This window comes from Dermatophagoides pteronyssinus, unplaced genomic scaffold, assembly GCF_027571235.1.
Source record: "Dermatophagoides pteronyssinus isolate colony J.1.1.1.1 unplaced genomic scaffold, Derpt_VIB-CSIC_2022.12 sq0005, whole genome shotgun sequence".
In the NCBI taxonomy this organism is placed as follows: Eukaryota; Metazoa; Arthropoda; class Arachnida; order Sarcoptiformes; family Pyroglyphidae; genus Dermatophagoides; species Dermatophagoides pteronyssinus.
The window spans coordinates 2906927-2927346 of record NW_027461529.1 but is presented as its reverse complement, the minus strand read 5'-3'; the positions used below and the strand labels follow the sequence as shown (position 1 = coordinate 2927346).

The window sequence follows — 20420 nt, the reverse complement described above, 5'->3', positions numbered from 1 at the left end:
TTAGTCTTACTATGAATGCTATGTTTTCACTGAATGATTTGATTGACCATGTGTGTGTCCAATGTGTGTGTGTACATTTTTCGGGTTTACGAAATATCAGAACCAACGAAAAAAAAAGTTAATTTAATTTCAAATGATGTTCGAAAACAGAAAAAAAGACAGAAAATTTATCTTTCTTTCCTTTCCTTTCATGATGATAATCAAAAACGATTCGATTAATGATGATCATCATCAATGATGATCATCAAATATAAACTTGATAATCAAAGATAGATAGATAGAAAATACTAATATATAGAAGTTACGATAATAAATCATATCGTGTATCGCGTATATGATAATGTTTCAAATTTCACAAAAAAAAATAAAGAAAGAAAGAATAATGAATGTTTGAATGAAAATACTATATGTGTGTGTGTTTACTTAACGAAGAAGAAGAATGTTTTTTACTTCTTCGTTAAGAAGATGCAATCATTTTATAACAACAACAAGAAAAATAAAAATAAATATTATATTTCGACCACAGAAAACAAAAAAAATCGATGAGTCATTCATAAAAATAATGATTGGCAAGTTAAGTTAAGTTAAGTTAAGTAAACGTGATTGTCATATTATTATTATTATTATTCAAAAACAAACAACGAAAAGAAAGAAAAATCTGATACGAAAGATTAAATAACATCAAGTTAATTTGTATGAAATACTGGAAGAAATGAAATTTTGTGTTTTTTTGTTTTTTAGGTTCAATCAAAGGTCAAATTTCAAGATAATTTTTCATTCAATTCAATGATGATGATCTGTAAGACAAAAATATCGATAGTATCGCGATTGTGATTAAAGAATTTCATTTTTTTTCTACTCATCATTTCCTCATTGTCAAATTGTAAATTTCAAATTCGAGAAAAGAGGAAAAAATGTGAAAATAAAAAAAAACGAAACAAAACACAAAATTGGTTAGCCATATGAAAATGGAAATGAAAATGATTATACAATAATAATGGATAATGAACAAAAGGAGAAAAAATACATTAAAGGTGTCAATATATAACCAATGTTGATAATAATAATGATGGTGATGAACGAATGAATGAATGAATGAAACACAAACGACAATGATGATAACAAAAACATTGAAAATAAAAAAAAAAACCATTGAAATGGAAACGAAAATGAAAATGAAAAAAAAATAATAAAAAATTTTTAGCTAGTAAGGAACAAGGGTTGTTTCGTTTTTGGCAATGATGTTTGGCCATCATTATCATCATCGTTGGAAGCATTTTTTCCATCAAATGGTGGATGGGATTTTTGTGTGTGATGTGTGTGGACGTCGTAGTCCATTCACAGACAAAATGAAAAATTTACGAGAAAAAAAAAACACAGAGAAATTTTACGATCTTTGTATCCTTTTTTGCTGCTTTGTTTTGTATACAAAATTTTCAATTCAAAATTTTTCTTTTGAAAATTGAAATTTTCATTATCATTTTTTGCCATTCATTTTCATTTCATTAAAATGTGTAAAATGTGAAACATGATTTCTGCTTTCGTTTGGCCAAAATACGAAGAAATCTTTCCGGAAAATTGGGAAATTTCCCCGAAAAAAAACAATTGTAGTGAACATGACTGAACTTACTCATGTTCAACTGTTCATATGTTCAATTGTAATTTCTTGTCTCTATATAAACTAATTCAGTTGTCAATAAAGCTCAGTCGAGTCTATGTTACTACATTGGTGACCCGGTTTTCACCAACTTCTGAATTGTGTTTCTTTTTTTTTTTCTTGTTTTTCCTTCTCTTCTCTTCGTAAATTTAACGATGTCAGATTTGAAACAATCAACATCTCAACCTTCGTTGCAACCACCTTCTCAGTCTCTTGGTGACACCTTACAGCAACTTGTTGTTGCCGGTTCAACTCCCAAGATACCACAGTTCCGTCCAACATGTGCGAAGTCTTGGTTGATTCATTGTCAACGGCAATTCGAGCTCTCAAAAATCACCAGAGAATCAACGAAGGTCGCTTACATTGATGCTGCTCTTGTGGAAGCCGATCGGTTGAATCTGCGGGATATTCTTGATAAAGATTCCTATCCAGGCCAGTTTAACGATCTTAAAGCTGCCATTTTAGCTCGCTATTCTCGAACGGATGCTGAAAAATTTCAACAATTTCTAATGGATTATTCAGTATTTCCAGATTCTGAAAAACCATCAGCTAGTTTGCGTACTATTCAAGCTGAATTATCGGAATTTACGATGGAATCGGTAATCAAATATGCATGGTTCTTCCGCCTGCCTCAGGAAAAACAAGATCTCATTCGTCAGAACTTGAATTCATCCTCGTTGGAGACATTGGCTCAAACTTTGGATCATTGTGAAGGTACACGGAAAACGACTACCAAAATTGCCGCTTTTAAAAAACCAAATCGAGAAGCAAAGATTTGTTATTTTCATAGACGTTTTGGTGAAAAAGCAGAAAAATGCTCGAAACCATGCTCTTTCTCTTCTCCCGCTTCGCAATCCAAATCAAGTTCAAAATCGTTCAAACCGACGAATGTTAAAGCGCCATCTGTGAATAATGCTAAAAAAACCAAAACCATCGACTTTTTCAACAATCGCTTGTGTCAACGTGCTCAGTTCAGAACCACGCCGTTTGATGATTAAGTGCGCCCTCACTGGCTTAATGTTTCAAGTTGATACTGGTGCTGAAATCTCTACTATCCCTGTTTCTTGTGTACATGATCCTGTACGCACTTCTTTGACAGTTACTACTGCCAATGGTTCGTGTGTCGCTACTTATGGTTTTCGTACTCTATGTATTGACATTGGACTGCAGAAACAATACAGTTGGAAATTTCTTGTTACTGATCTTCCACAGCCCTATCTTGGTTTCGATTTCCTTGCTCATTTCGATTTGAGCGTGCATCCGAAAAGCGGAAAAATTTTTGATTCTTCACGAGAAATCGCTGCATTTTGCATCATGGCCTCTGCCGATAATAACAACGTGTTCGCTTTGGCTGCCAACGATCCTGTGATCACAATTTTACGTGAATTTCCATCCCTTCTCCTAGATTTTTCGGAGAAGCCAATCAAACATTCGACTCGGCATGTCATTGAAACATCCGGTCCACCGGTCGTTCAAAAGTTTCGTCGGTTACATCCTGATACATTGACCAAAGTTAAGCAAGAATTTGCTAAATTATTGGATTCTGGTATCATTCGACCATCAAAATCAAATTGGTCTTCACCGCTACATGTCGTCAATAAAAAGAATAATGAAATTCGCCCGGTCGGTGATTATCGTTTACTCAATATGGTTACGAAGTCGGATCGCTATCCACTTCCTCATATCCACGATTTCGTTGCTAATCTTCACAATTGTATCATTTTCTCTACAATTGATCTGAAGAAAGCCTACCATCAAATTCCTATTGCGGAAGTGGATATCCCTAAAACGGCAATCATTACCCCGTTCGGTTTATTTGAATACATTCGCATGCCTTTTGGCCTCAAGAATGCTCCGTCTACGTTTCAACGGTTCATGGCGGAGGTCCTTTTTGGGCTGGAATATGTTTTCTGCTATATCGATGATATCTTGGTAGCCTCGTCGTCACGAGAGTTACATCATAATCATCTTCGTTCGGTTTTTCAACGTCTTTCCGATTATGGCATCACCATCAACGCAGAAAAATGCAATTTCTATCAAGAGAAAGTCAATTTTCTTGGTCATTTGATCTCAAAAGATGGTATTTCACCACAATCTGAACGAATTTCCGAAATTTCGCATTTTCCTCTGCCTAAAACAACAACCGAATTACGCCGTTTTCTAGGTCTCATCAATTTTTATCGCCGTATGATACCGAATGCTGCATCATTATTGGCTCCTTTGCATGCGATGTTGATCCGTGACGAGTTTTCTTGGCATGATGATCGCATTAAAGCATTTGAGTCGGCTAAATCTGTTTTACAACGACTTCCATCTTTGGCTTTTCCTGATCCACTCGCTAAATTATCATTAGCTGTGGATGCTTCTGAAGTGGCTGTTGGAGCTGTCCTTCAACAGTGGTCGTCAACTTTAGAATTATGGACGCCAATATCATTTTTCAGTCAAAAATTGTCGCCAGCTCAGCAAAAGTATTCAACATTCGAGAGAGAACTTCTGGCAGCTTATTCGGCTGTAAAATATTTTGAATATATGCTCGCTGGTCGAGATTTTACTATCTTTACCGATCATAAGCCGTTAACATTTGCTCTATCAACACGCACTCAAAAGTCTCCTCGAGAATCCCGACAACTGGATTATTTATCACAATTTACCAGTGATATCCAATACATTGCTGGATCGACAAATATTGTCGCTGATACTCTTTCACGAGTAGCTGCTTTTTCGTTTTTATCGATCGAAGAATTACGTACGGCGCAATTGGAGGAACAAAATCTTACATTGGTCCAACAACAACCAAACATTTTCAAATCTATTGAACTGGCACCTAATCAACGAATTGTTTGTCATGTTGGTCCAACAGCTATTCGGCCGGTGGTTCCTAAAGATTATCGGAAACGTGTATTTGATTCGTATCACAATTTGGCACATCCTGGTTTTAAAGCCACCAAAAAGATGATCGGTGCTAAATTTTTCTGGAACAACATGGGTAAGGATATTAAAAATTGGTGTTCAGCTTGTCCTACGTGCCAAGTCACGAAGGTACACACTCATACACGTGTTCCACCGGTCAATATACCGGTGCCATCAAAATGCTACAATAATAAAATTTAATTAAACCAAAAAAGGGAGAGAGAAAATCAATTATCATATAAATCGATGTCATTTTTTTCTGATCTATTTAAATTTCATCACTTTCTTTTTCACCATTATGATCATCATCATGAATAAATTAACTCTTCAGCATCCTATTCCGTTTTAAAATTTGTAAATCATTATTGTAATTTTGTAAAAAAAAAATTTTTCTTCTTCGTTCATTTGAATTTAAATGATAAGATAAATGCAACATTCATATGTAAATTGAATGACCAAAATAAAAAAAAAAAAAAGCTGCTGTGTTTCTGTTGTTGGTTGTCGGCAATATAATGATGATGATAATGGGGTGATTATTATGATAATGATCATCATGTTGATCATCGTCATTAGGACTATAGTGATGATGATAATGATTGCATCATTTGAATAATTTAAGTGGCCAGTAGCAAATTTCTAACAAGTTTTTTCTTTTCTCGTTTTTTCGTTTCACTATAATTATTCAATTAGATTGATTGATTGATTCGATTTTGTACTTTTCATTTTTGAAATTTGAATATTTTCAAATGGAAATTTTTTTGTGTAAAAAGTTTTTCCAAACAACAGCAACAACAACCGATTGAACAAACAAACCAAACAGTGATGATGATAATCGACAAAAAAATTATCAACAACAACAACAAAAATCGATCAATCGATCGATCGATTTATCTTCCTTTCCTTCTACCACTATTCAAACTGAATGAATGAATTTTTTTTTTTTTGAATTTATTTTTCACTCTCGGTTTTCACTGGTTGTTGTTGTTAAATTGTATTTTTGGTTTGTATCTTTTTTATTCGATTGGTACATTTTCATTTTCATTAGATTTGCTTGTTGTCATCCAAATGATTGTGTTTTTTTTGACATTAATTTTTATCAAATTCTATTCGAAAATCAAACGAAATCAGAAATCAAACGAAAATGATTCTGATTTTGTGAACATTAAGGGTTTTTTTTGTTGTTGAATTCAATTCAATGAGAAGCAGAATAGAAAATGAAAATGAAAAAGAAAAGCTTTTTAGTTAATTAAAGTTTTGACTGGAAAAAAAAATTTGAGAAATCTTTTCGGGAATGTTTCACACACACACACACACTAAACAAAACATTTCCCAAAATGAGTCTTATCGATTTCAGTTTTTTTTTCTTCTTTCAAAATTTCAATCACTAAGTGTGTATGTGTTTCTTTTCTTATTTTTTAAGGAAAGAAAGAAAACAAAAGCAAACTTTAAAAAGTTTGATTGAAGCCAAAGTTTTTTTCAAAATTCAAATTCTCGATCATCATCATCGTGTTTTGGGTTTTAAATAATTTCTTGCCTTGCATAAATCAAAAAAAAAAAAAATGAATTTTTTTTCTTAAGAAAATCGCTTTTTAATTCATTTGACCAATGAAGGGAAAACTTTATGTAAAAGAAAAAAAAATATTCCATTAGAAGATACCATATAAGTCAAGGGGTTAATCAATAAAAAAAATGAACCAAAAATGAATGAAATGATCCATCAAAAAAAAAAATGGGAGAAACAGAAGAAGCCTAACAGCCATCGTGTTAATAAAAATTCTAGTTTTTTTCCGGTGTTAAAAATTTTTGTTGCCAAAATCGATTTTAAATATAGCTAAAAATGAAACAGAAAATTTTTCATTTTCATTTCGTTTGATGATAATGCATTTTTTTCCAATCAGTTTAACACTTCGTTCGTTCGTTCGTTCATTCATTCGTTTCACTGTGTGTTCATGGAACCATGGAATCATTTTTTTTCCATCAGAATTTTTTTTCCTAACCAAAAAAAAAAAAAATCCATCATTTGGACAACTAAAAAAAACGAAACGAAACGTTTTTTTGCCCCGAAGGATTTATTATTTTTTCCATTCCATTCATCCATTGATGATGATTTGGAAAACATCATCATCATTATCAACGATAATAAACCTAAGGCTTGGTTCACCCTTTTTCCTCCCTCTCTTTTCTTTTTAAAAAAATTTACATAGGGAGAGAGTAGAAGAGAAGAAAAATTAGCAAAATTCAACCATGAATACTGTGGTGCGTGTCGACAAAGAATACGCGTATTTTTGGTAATGGATGGTACACGTGTCTTTTGAAATTTTTTTAAACAGAAAAAACTACAAGACAAAAGAATGTGGAAATGTTTTCGAGAAAAAAACATATAAACATAAACATTGAAATACCGGGAATATTTTTCTATTTTGGGGTAAATGCTCGATTCATATGAATAACGGTATTTATTTCGAATTGAATTGAACAAAAGCAAAAAGCGAATAGTGAAAAAAATGATGAAATTCTTTTCCAGTAACAAAAATGAAAGAATTGACAATGAAAAAACGAAAATGAAATGAATTTTTTTTTACAGACCCAGGGGGTTTATGTCTGAAATGGATCTCTATACACACACACATCACATGGATTCTTGATTCTGGATTCTTTGGATTCTCTTTCCATCTCGGTGTGTGTCATTGTCTGTCTGTTTTTTTTTGAAAGATGTTTGGTTGATTGGTTTGGTTTGAATGTTACAGGAATTCATTCGAGAAAAAGAATCACGTGAGCTTTCATCACCGCCCAACAAAAAAAAAGAAAATTGGAAAAAAGAGAGAGGGAAAAGTTTCAATTTGATTTGAAATTCAATTTCGATTTTTTTCTTAAACTTGTGTTTTGCCTTGAAAAAAAACTATGGATATTATGGCTGGAACAATCGACGATCGATAGTCGATCAGCCATCATCATTCATGATGATCAAACAATGACAAATGAGCGTGTGCCTAGGATAAAACAGAAGTAGTAAAAGAACAAAGAAGAATCCCTGACGAGATGATGCGGATGATAGAAAAATCTCAAAACATCATTTCAGTATCATCTTACAACGAAAAAAGATTCAATTTTCGAAAAAAAGTTTTATCCGGTACACACGTCGTCCGATTTGAATAATTTTTTCAAGGCAGCAGAAAAAGTTTTTTCATAGAAAATTAATCGAAAAAAAAACTGAGAAATTTTCCAATTTTGATTGATGAAAAGTTTCTTTGCAAAAGAGACTTACATTTTTGCATTTGATGACAATGATGATGAGGATCCAATTAAGAATAATAACTGTATGAAAGAGACAAAGAAAGAAAATGGAAAAAAAATTAGAAATTTTTTCTGAAAAGAATTTTTAAAAAATAAAATTTCCGGAAACTTTCTTGGAAAATTTCTCAAAATTGAATGATGACTGACAAATTGAATTATATTGGCTATTTGTTTTTTTGATTTGAAAATTTGATTTCGTAATAATAAAACGTAACAATTTGATTTTATAGTAATAAAAATGTAAGTAAATGTTCATTTTTTTCTCAAAAAATTTTTCAAAATTGAGTTGAAAATCAATCAATGATGATGATGATGATGATAATGACTGTTAAGAGAGAGAGAGAGAGAGAGAGAGAGAGAGAGAGAGAGAGAGAGAGAGAGAATATTATTCTGGGGACCAATGCGAATTGATTTCAACGATCCGGAAATATATTTTTTTTTATAAAAAAATAATAAAAATTCTGTTGTTTGTTTCTGATTCTGGAACTACAGTCTTTCATATTTGAAATTCTGGAATTGAATCTTTGCACTCAATAAGTACTTCAACGCAAACCAACCAACTAAACACATCACATTGATAATGATAATGATGATCATCATCATTTGTTATCCAATTTTTTTTGTTACCATTCTCTACCATTCTCTACCAAACGAAACAACATTTGTTTGCCGTCAAATATTATTATTATATTTTGTTTGTTTGTTTGTTAGTTATTGAAAGCTATCATCGAATGTCATCATCATCATCATTCAATGGAATTTCTTTTTTGAAAAAAAATTTCTTTAAAAAATTGGCAATTTCGAATGGTGAAAAGTAAGAAAAACCGAAAATTTGTTGGATGCTTTCACTACGAAATAAATTCTGATAAAAAAGTCTTTTCTTCTGGTTACTGTTCTTATCGAAAGCGAAAAATAAAAATCAAGTAAAAAGTAAAAAAGTAAAGCGAAAAGTAGTCAGAAAAACGAAAAATTACAGCCAATTTAAGTTGATTTTATTCGATTTGATTTTTGGAAATTTTTCTTTAAGTGCAACAAAACTGTGTTTCAGAAATTGTGACAATTCTTGCTCAGTAAGTGTTTTTTCTCAGTTCTTTTTTTCCTCTTTCGTTCAATTTTTTGTTATTCAAACAAACCTGAATTTGTTGGAGAAAAAAGCGAACGAATGGAAAATTGAACAACGTAATTTACAACATAATTTTTTTTTTTTGTTGTAAGAAATGAAGAGAAAAAACTTTTCGATTCTTGTCATTTAAAAAAAATGCTTGTTTTTTTTCTCTTGCATCATCATTGATGACATCAAAGAAGATTTTTTTCTTCTTCGTTTTTTCGTTTTTTAATGATAAAAATTTTCTAAACTTTTTTTGCATTTACACACAAACACAGCAAATTACTAAATGTTGTAATCAAATTTGAATATATTTTTTTCTGTGTGTGATAAACCGGCAAAAATGCAATGGAAAAACAATCGTTGTTGTTTGGAAAATGCTGTTTTTTCTGAAAAAAATATCCCCAAAAAAAAAAACATTACATTTCCATTTGGAACCAGAAAAAAACACGTTTCATTCGTTAGAAAAGCTTAGCAAAAAAAAAAATGATGTTAACCATTTCGATAAAAATCTAAATCTGAACAACAACAGAAAAAAAGTTGTTTCGAAATTGCCAACCGAAATTCTTGCTATAGAATTTGGCTTGCTTGTTATATATTCGGCCAACAAAAATAAAAAGTCCATTTTCTCAGTATATCCAAATCATTTACAGTTGAATGAAATGAATGATTGAAATTGAATTGTGCATAAAAACTTTTTTTTTCCTTTCTTTCTTTCTTTCCTGTTTTCCCTCTGGTTCGACCAAAATCGATCCAAAATAGCCCTAAAAATGTATGGATGATGATAGATGTGTAACCAATTTCCAAAAACAGAAAAACAGAAAAATGAAATGAAAACATTTTTGGTATTTTTGTAACCAATTCTCTCAATGTTTGGTTGGTAGGCACTTGAAACATTCAAAAACAAAAAATTTCGACTTTCAATTTCCTTTCTAATTAGTACAGAAAAAGTCCAAAAGCCCAGAAGAGAATCAAAAACAAAAAAAAAGTAGCAAATTTTCTTTAGAGGGGGGTGAATGTGAGAAGAATGTCAGGGAGGAAAATGATGATTTGGCATGGATGGTTTTTTTCTTCGTTGTTATTGTCGTTGTTGTTGTTGTTGATTGTCCATCGACTTTTAATTTAATAATGAAAATTCAATATCGATGATGTCGCTGATGATGATGATGACAATGTACAGAGAGAAAAAAAATGTAATAAAATTTTGAAATGAAATGAAAGAAAAAATTTCCTATGTTTCCAAATCAACAAAGATGATTGAAAGGAATTTCATTTCATTTCATTTATGGCATTGTTTTTTCCCCTTGAAAATCGAAAATTCAATCCTGAAAAAATATTTCATTTTTTTAATCAATGACCAAACAAACCAATAATGTTTGTCTGTTTTAAACATAATGTCCAGATAGTTGATATTCATCATCATAATAATTTTGGTTCAATTTTTTTTTCTCTTTCCTTTTGAATCCGATTTTCCAAATGATAATGATGATGATGATGAAACCCATAAAGTGGTTCTTCTCTTCCCCACCAAACAAACTATGAAAACTATACGCTATTTCTACTTTCGCGGTTGTCGTTTCAATGGAAAAAAAATAATGGATGAGCCCAAACGAACCAAATTGATGACCAATTTTATGGGTAAATCCATTTTTTTTTATTATCGTAGTCATCGCTGTCATTGTCGTTTGTTAAAGTTAAGTCAATTTCGTTTGTCAAAGCTTTTTTTCCATCTCTCTCGCTTCATATACGATACAAGTGTTTCGCTGCTGTAATAATAGTCGTTTTTTTCATGTTTTCATCAAGCAAGCCAATCAAAAAATTTTCAATTGTTTCGTTATTTATGGAACGTTGTTGAAAACTTGAAAAAATTGTCCAAAAAGGTTTTTTCTTTTTCCTTTTTGATTTATGTTTCGATCATTTCGATCATCAAAAGTCCAATTCAGTCAGTCAGTCAATCATTCAGTCAGCCAAGTCAGTTCAAATTCATCCAATAATAATCAAATCAAATCAATTTGATTATTGGCGGAACAAACGAAAAAAAAATTCAATTAAAAATTAATCGAGAAATTTTCCGGAAATTTTTTTACTAATTTTTTTTTATTCAACCAGGAAAAATTCAAAAAAAAAAAAAACAGAAAAATTCATCATTTTTTGAATTGAATGAATTCAAAAAAACATACACTGATGATGACAACAAACGCAAACAGAAACAGAAACAGAAAAGCAAAATTCAAATTGAATTTTAGAAGAAAAAAATTCAGTAAATAAATAAAATAAGTAAATGGAAATTGAAATGGATCTTTTTCTCTCTCTCTCTCAGTTGTTTATCACATTCAATTTACATTAATGTAATGGATTTTCCTTTTTTTCATGTTTATTTCATCATTCTCTTTCAATACCCACATATAAATTTAAATTTTTTTCTAAAATTTAGAAGAAAAATAAAATCAATCAAATACACAACATACTTTGGTGGAAATAGATCAATAAACTGGCCATTTACCAATTTTTTTTTTGTTTTGCTACCGATTAGGTTAAAATAGAAATTCTGGCTTATTCTTGTTTGTTGTTTCCAAAAAATCGAAAAAAAACATGAAAATTTGAATTTAAATTTGAAAATTCTCTTGTTTTTCCGTCGGCATTTGTTTTTTCCAATTTTCTTTTTTTTTGAAATTCATAGAAAAACTTTTCGTTTATTTATTTATCGTCACAGAGAAAAATAATGCTGGAAATTTTCGTTATTTTTGGGTGAGATTAAGTCGATGGAGCAAGCAAAAATTGGAAAAGAATTTTGATCTTTACGACGAAGACGAAGAAAATTGACAAACACACACACAATAAGAATCTATGATAATAAGCTAGCTGTCTGTCAAAAATCATTGTATATCAAGGCAGCCAGTCAGTCAGTAGAAAAAAAAGTTGCCAGAAAAAAAAAGAAATTGGAAAAAACAAAATTCTTGAATCTGGAACACCAACTTGAGAAAACTAGTAAAAACAAGTTTGCACGCACAACAAGAAAGAGAGAGAGAGAGAGAGAGAAAATGTCAATTCAAATTCTGTATGAACACACAAATACAGGAATCTTAAAGAATCCAATTCCAATTCGAAAATAACAACAACAACATTGAGTTTATTTGATTTCGTTTTTTTGTTCATTTTCTTGGGATTTTCATTGATATTATTCGTTGTCGTCGTTGTTTTTGTTGTTGTTGTTTCAATTCCAACAACAACAACAAGAGATTTAAAATAAGAACGAAAAAAAAAGGAATTAAGTTTGATAAAGCCGGAATTTCTTTGCAGAATATTTCGGACAAAACAGTGTATGAATTTACTGTTGTTTCATTTTGAATTACTTTTTACGTATGAAATTTTTGTTACCATTGTTTTTTGTTGGTAACTTAATGAACATATATAAAACAACAATGAACAACAAAAAGTTTTTTTTTTGGTCCAAAACACAACTTTATCATCATCACATCATGTAAATAATTCAATTGGAAATGTGAAAAAAAAACGAAAAACATTTTTTTTTGTTTGAAAAACTCTCGAGAATTCAAGTTTTACTGAAAACAAAAATGATAACATTATTCACACAAAAAACATGAGAAAATATTACGAACAAATGCCCAAAAAACGGAAATTATTCCAGCAACGAAGTTTAGTTTCCGAAAAAATTTTCCCGAAAAAAAAAAATTTCCTGGATAAACTTTCCAAACTTTTACAACATAAACAACAATTGATCGAAAACACCGGTGGTATAATAACACCGACCGACGAAGGTTGTAAGAGGTACACGTGTGTGTGTGCTTGACAACCAAAAAATAAGTATAGAATTATAATTGATAATTACAACTTTTTCTTTCTACAACAAAATCAGGAAACTCAAACCTAAATTAATCATAATAATAATGATTTTTTTCTGGTTAGATTTTCCAAAATCGGAAATTCCGGAAATAATGGATTAAATTTCCAATGATGGAAACATGGAAATCAAGTTTCGATTCGAAAGAATATAAAAACCGGATTCCGGAATCTGCGTTCGTTCGTTCGGTTGGTCGAATTGCTTGATGAATTTAGATTTTTTTTTCGGTTGTTAAAACCAGTAACAAAACGATAGAAAAAAAGGTTAATGAAACCAAAAAAAAGGTTCATTATAAAGATGAATATATTCAGAATAATGATTATCATTTTGAAAGAAGGAAATGAATTGGAAAAGTTTTTGTTCATTTTTCCATATTTGCTGATGATGATGATGATGTTTGATGATGGATAATTGGACACAAGGGATCATCATCCAATGATGATGAAGATAACTAAACACTTTTTCACCTCCCATAAATGTTCCAATTTTCTAACCATCAAAAAATCATGATTATAATAATCATTAACAGCAAAATAACAAAATAGATTCATCAATTTCAAAACTATAGATCAAATAAGGATATTCAAAGTGGTAAAAGTATTCATTTATAATGATGATATTTAGGGTAGATACAAGAAAAGAGTAGCCAAATAGGTTAAAAAAGTAATCATTTTTTTCCATTTGAAATGACATTAAGGGTTGATTATTGTTGTTGTTTGAAATTGAAACATTTGGTTGCGAAATATATACACACGAATATCATATTACCACACTCTGGAATTGAAAAAAAATTGAATGAATTAATTCATTTTTCACTGGGGTTTAAACAACCATAATGAAGAAAAAAACAGAGTGTTTTTTGCATTTGCTTACCCATATAATCATAATGATTTTTTTACGATACGGAAATGGACAACAAACAACGATAAAACGAAAAACACGAGAATCACAAAATGAAATTCATTACAAACACAGAAATGAAAATGAATTAATTTTTTGGTCGTTTGCTGATGATTGTTTGGTTGGTTTGGTTGATGAAAATCAAAATGAAATAAAAAAAATAAAAATGAAAATGTTTTTTTCATTCATTCACACAAAATGGATGAATGAAAAAAGCAGTGTGTTAAACAGCTCTTTTAACTAACAAACTAACTAAACTAAACATTTTTTATTGACGTAAATCGTTAAATCAAGAATCGAGAATATTCTTGCTGTTGTTGTTGTTGATAATGGATTGTACTAGTTGGAAAGAGAGAGAGAACGAAAAAAGATTATGTTCCAATTGGAACTTGAGCTTTTTTTTTGCTTTGTTTTGTTATTCACTTTCTCTCTTCCCATTTTCACACACACAAACGACAACAACAATCGTCAATAATCGTCAAAAGCCCGTCATCATTATAATCATCATCATCATCACTATGGATCAACCATTTACCATCATCATCAACAACATTGGCAACATTATTATCCTCCCATCCCTACTGTTTTTCCCTCATTTTTCCTCATCCCCCCACCACAATGTACTCTGTAAAATGATTCCAAATATATCCATATCATTTTGAAAGTTTTCTTCTTTTTTTTTATTTTTGGTTTCTGCATTTGGCATTTTTCTTTTTGGTTGTTGTTTCTATTTTTGGGATTTTTTTTTATTCTCGCTAAGTTTCATTTCTCACTCAAAACACACTTGGAATTCAATAGAATTCAAGTTTTTTCTTCCCCCCGATTCTGTGGTGATGATTGTGAAAGAATATATATGATATTCTTGAGTTTTTTTTTCTTTTGGTCGAGAGGGGGGAGGAAATTCAAGAATGTACAATTGTGGTGGTTAATCGGTTTTTTTTCATGGATCCATTCTGGTCATCATCACTGACAACAACAATCATTACTTTTTTTAGAAGAATCGGGGGGAGGAAAACCAAAAAAAAATGTACCAGTAGAAAATAAGAAAATCCAAAAGAATATTCTTGGTTTTGATTTTTTTTTTTTAGTATCCAAGGAAAATGGAGAATGATTTTCAATTTCCTTTTCAAAATGCGAATGATTATGATGAAATGATGGTTTCTGATGAAAGAAAAAAAACACACACACAGTCATCGTAAATCTGATTTCTTCTTTATCTTCTATGGAATTTAAGTTTCCATTTCTTTTCGTTTCATTTTGTTGATTTCCTTTTTCCTGTTTCCTGATTTAACTTTCAGAAAATTCTTTGTTGTTGTTGTTGAAAAGATACGGATATTTTTTCTCTGTTGATGTGTGTTTGATGATGTTTGGACAAGTTTAGTAGTAGTTAAGATGATGATGATGATGATGGGTTAATTGATGAAAAAAAAACATCAACAGTATTATTGATCAATGAAAATGAAAATGGAAATTCAACAACAACAAAAACAAAAAAGTTTTGACTATTTAGAAAAAAAGATTCTTTTCTCCTTTGAAGCCAAATTTAAGGGAACAGAATTTTTTTTTTGGTTATGGAAAAATCCACAGATAACAACAATTTAAATGCCTGCTTATCAAACAAACAAACGAAAAACATCCCAAAATAAAATTTACAAAACTAAAAATGCAACGAACCAGAAACAAACAAACAACAAAACCTTGAACAAATCAATGGATCAATAACATGAAAAATATTACACATATGTAGGGGTAGGTGATATGTTTCGAAAAACGGTATTCGCAAACTAAAAAAAAAAAAACAAACTTATCGATCAGATTTTGAACCGAAACTGAAAAAAATAGAAAAATGGCCACGTGTTTGAAACACTATAGTGATTTTTTTTTGGTGTGTTTCTCCTGCTTGCTTGTTTTCTTTTTTGTTCGTTCAGTTTGAAATGAAATAACAAGATTCTAATTCGGTGATAACAATAATGGTTGAAAGAAGAAAAAAATTGAACAAACAAAAAGCGTGAATGTGAAACCATAGATAACCCATAGAATGGAATTTTTTTTTTGAACAAATTTTCATTCTGGATGAACAGAAAAACATAAGAATCAATGTTCGATACAAACAACCAGCGAAAACTGAAAATTCTTGTTTTTGTTTGTTTGTTTTTCGAAACACTCATAGAACATGATGATGATGATCATAAAGGTCATCGAAAATCGATTACCCTGTTTTCACACCTATATTTGCCCGGGCATATATACATCACTGCCATCACTGTATAGTCATCAACCTAACCTAACTCAAATAACATAGTGTCGGTCACTTTCTATGGCTGCCTTCTCTATTGAACATGACATATACACGCATGAAATTATGGTAGTTTGGCTATTTGTTTGTTTGTTAGTCTGATTAACAATCAAAAAAACAAAAAAAAAATCTTTTTTTTTATTTGTTTCATTTTGATTATATAACACCAAGCAAGCAAAAAGAAAAAAAAAACATATTAAATACACTTGCCGAATGGCTCCATGGGATTACTGATAATTTTTTTTTCTTGTCCTGCTTTTGTTTTTTATTTACCGAATTTCTGTTGTTGTTGTTGTTTTGGGCATTGTTTTTTTCTGATTCTTTCGATTTTGCTGGGCTAATTTTTTATCATTGATTTTTTTTTTTTGCTTGGTTGTTTCTGTTGTTCTGTTTTGATATTTCCTATGGGGATAATCTCGATCATCATTGAAAGCGACAGTAAATGTGTGTCCCTTGATTTTTTTCTTGGCTATAATTTTTTGATTGTCATCAGAACATCACAACAAATCAAATCAATGAAATTTTCCAAATCTAAATGGGAAAAATTCTTTCCATTTCTCTCTCCCGGTAATGATGATGATGATAATGAGCAATGTACGTTCAGATCAAACCAAACCAAACCAAACCGAAAAAAATCGTTTATATTCAAAACGTATTTGAAAATAATTACCGAATCAGGTTTTTTTTGGTTGTTACCCGCGTTTTGCACTTACCAACGAAAATCGAAAATAGACCCATATAACAACAATAAAAAAAGAAAATTTTTCCAAATGAAATTATCGATAAATCACAGAATGGAATGAAATGAGTGAGATTCAAAAAAGGAATTTAGAAATTCTTTCGCTCTCTCTCTCTTTTGGTCTCTCTCTATCTTTGCTGTTTGGTGTTGTCGGTAACTCGGGAAACGAATAAAAAAACCCCAAAAAAAAGAAAAAGAAAATTACACTGATTATGATGATGATGATGATGATGAAACCAGATTGATATTGTTTTGATGGAAACCATAACTGTGGTATTTGTCGTTGTCGGTGATGATGATTAGTTCGAATGGAATTGGCTTAAAGGCGTCAACATACACACACAGAATATTTAACTGTGATTTAAATAAAAAAGAATATTCCATTCAGGGGAGAAAAAAAGGTCATGAACTTTGGTTGATGGTGAGGAAAGATTTAACTATTTCTACCTATATCATCAACTATCAGGAACAACAAAAAAAAACTAATGAAAACTTTTTTTCACCATCAAAATCATCATCATCATTATCATTATCATTTAGTTGAAACAAACAACGACAAACAACAAAAAACAGTAATGTTATTTGTGAATGAATGTAAAACAGATTTTCAAATGATCCATATGTGTGTGTTTGCGAGTGTTAAATGTGTATGTTAACATCGTCGTCGGTTGATATACGGGGTGAAAATTGACTTGAGGAAATTAAAACTAATTGTTGGTTATTTTTTTCCGCTATTTTGCTGTTGTTGTTAATGTTTTACATTTGGAAAATTTTTCAGTAAAAAAAAATTTCATTGAGATAAACTTTTCTATTATGGTCGATTTGAAATCAATTCAAGCACAAAAAACAAAAAACAAAACAAAAAACTATATAAACTCTGCTTCAGTCATTTCAGTCAGTCAGCAAATCAGTCACTATATTTACAAAAAAAAAAATTCACATAAAACTAGAGTAAAAGTTCTTCTTGTTTAGTTCGGGTGAGAAAGAATCCATTATCAAATACGAAAAATACGAAATAAAATAAATAAACAGTGTTTGTGAAAAAAAAACTAAAAAACTAGAAAAAATTTTTTATTGATGATCATGATGATGATGGTTTGTTTGTTTGTTTGTTTGGATGGTAATCGATAGTTTGGATTTTCTTTTTGAATTTTTAAAATCCGGAAAATGCCAAATACACACACACACAGATAGACAAAACACACATAGGATATTTTGAAATGATTTTTTGACAGAATTTTTGATTTGAAAATTGTTGTTTAGTTGTTTTTCTTAGTCATTCAAAAACGTAAGAAAAAATCTGTTTGGAACACGATGATAATCATCATCCGACAAGAAAGTTTTATGGATTAAAAAAATTGAAAAAGCAGAAAAAAATTTTTTATTATCATCGTTTTTGGTTTTTGAAAAGAAAAACTCATTCGAGGGGAAAAGAAAATGAAAACGAAAAAAACCTAAAATGAAATGAAATGAATTTGTTTGTTTGTTTGTTTAGATATTCATTCATTCATCTTTTGTTGCATCATTTCATTTCATTTTCATTTTCGTCATTTCATTTGTTTGTTTGGTTTGGTTTGATCATAATTCAACCGGAAAAAAATCCATTAGTTACATAACACAAACACACGGATCATATACAGAGAAAAAAGAGTTTTTTCTTCTGATTTCAAACACAGAAATCCTTTCTGCTTTTCAACACCACCACCATTATCATCATTGCCGGTGAAAATTTTTTCATTTCTCTCCACTAGCGAATCATATCAAATGACACTTTTATCATCATAATGTTGATGATGATCATCATCATCAACATTCATGGAAAAATTTTCAGTTTTTTTTAACACATTACATCAATAAAATGAATGACACATTCATAAACGACATAACAACATTGGCGATTTATTTCTTGTTGGATCAATATTTTTTTTTTTGCTTTGTTTTGTTCTTTGTTGTCATTGTTGTTGTTGTTGTTGTTGGCATTGAATCCAAACAACAACAACAACAACAACAAAACAACAACAACAACAACAACAAAACAACAACAACAACGGGAAATATTTTAATAAAATTCTCTCATTTTTTTGCCAAAAAAAATGAAAATAAAAAACATAATCATCATCATCATCAACATAACCAGAAATGATGGATGATTGGTGTCAAATACACACACTGTATACACTGAATGTGAACCCTGAAATTTTTTTTTGAACATTTTTTCTGTTGTTGTTCCCAAAAAAATTCTTATCAGTAACATTTACGCTAAACGCATTTCATCATCATCATCAACGACAACGACAACGACATAATCAGCGATATGAAGATTCAAAAAAAAAATTCAATTTTCTTCAGGGCTTTTCACATATATCATCCACCACCATCAACATTTTAAATAGGAAAAACAACAACGATGACGACCTATGACACTTTTTCATTATAATAAAAAATTCTGTTTGACAATTTTTGTTTTTTTTTACAAATTTCAATGCGTAATATTCATCATGATGATGATGATGATAATAATCTTTCGGAAAATAATTTCTCTCTCTCTCTCTCTCTTGTGCACTATATTTTGTCACTTACAAATGATGCTGCTGTTTGTTTTTTTTTATTTATTTTCGTTTGTTTGGTTGGTTGTCACCTACACATTGTATTTTGTTGGTTGTCATCATTTTCAGTTATTTTTTAACATCCACCCTCCCACACACACAGAGAGAGAGAGAGAGAGAGAGAGAGAGAGACTGGGGAAGAAATTGAAATGAAAAGCCGAATGACAATGAATAAAAGGGCCGCATCATCATCTTGATGACAATATGATGTGTGCAAATAATGATGATGATGAGTGAAGTGAAGTAAAGTAAAATCAAGTTAAATTAGTTGAAAAAAGAAAATGTTTTCTTAACAACATAAGCCACACACATACACACAGTGATTTCTGTTTTCTTTTTACCTTCCAGATGTGAAAGAAACATATTTTGTTGTTGTTGGGCGCCAATGTCAAAAAAATGACAATGTTCTTCTTGCCAATTAAAAATGACATTCTTTGCAACAAGCATCCATTTTTTTCCTAAAATGACCCAAATGACTTTGTATATTTAGGTAGATATAGAAAAAAAATTTTTGAAACTTGGAATATTTTTTTTTTTGCAAATGGATTTTTCAAATTTTAAATTGAAAAATGAATTGAAAAAAATGGAATAGCCCAATGCATTTTTCAAACTTACGATGATAATCATTCAACCATTTATATGTTTGTTTATTGAGCTAGTTATCTATCTTTCTCTCTCTCTCTCTTCGATTATCCAACCAACCATTCATAAATTCAATGATGTTTTTTAAGAATTCAATTCAACATTCAACATTCGAAGCACCCAGAAAATGGGAAAAAACATTGATTTTTTTTTGCTTTTTTTGTCTCCATTTTACATCAACTTGTGAAACAAACGAAACGAAAAAGCGAAAAAATTCCAATGAAATTGAATTCTACTTTTACATTCTATAACTGTGTCTGTGTGTTTTTTCTGGGTAGATAAATTGATGGATGGATGAATGAATTGTTAAAATGCAAACTTTTTTTTCCCGTTCTCTCAATGTTAATGCAATTTTCAAAACTATCTATGAATTCGACCAATTGAGATTTACCAATTTAAGGTAATTTCC

General features: G+C 30.3%; 1 protein-coding gene across 2 annotated transcripts in view; it reads right to left on the bottom strand.

Annotated features, from left to right (window-relative positions):
• The window catches only part of LOC113794668 (uncharacterized), an 84144-nt gene that overhangs the window by 40250 nt on the left and 23474 nt on the right, over window positions 1-20420 (bottom strand). For both annotated transcript variants that reach the window (XM_075820124.1, XM_075820123.1), the window contains exon 3: window positions 7833-7882. The gene's annotated coding sequence lies outside the window, so the exon portion shown is untranslated. The remainder of the gene's footprint in view (window positions 1-7832; window positions 7883-20420) is intronic.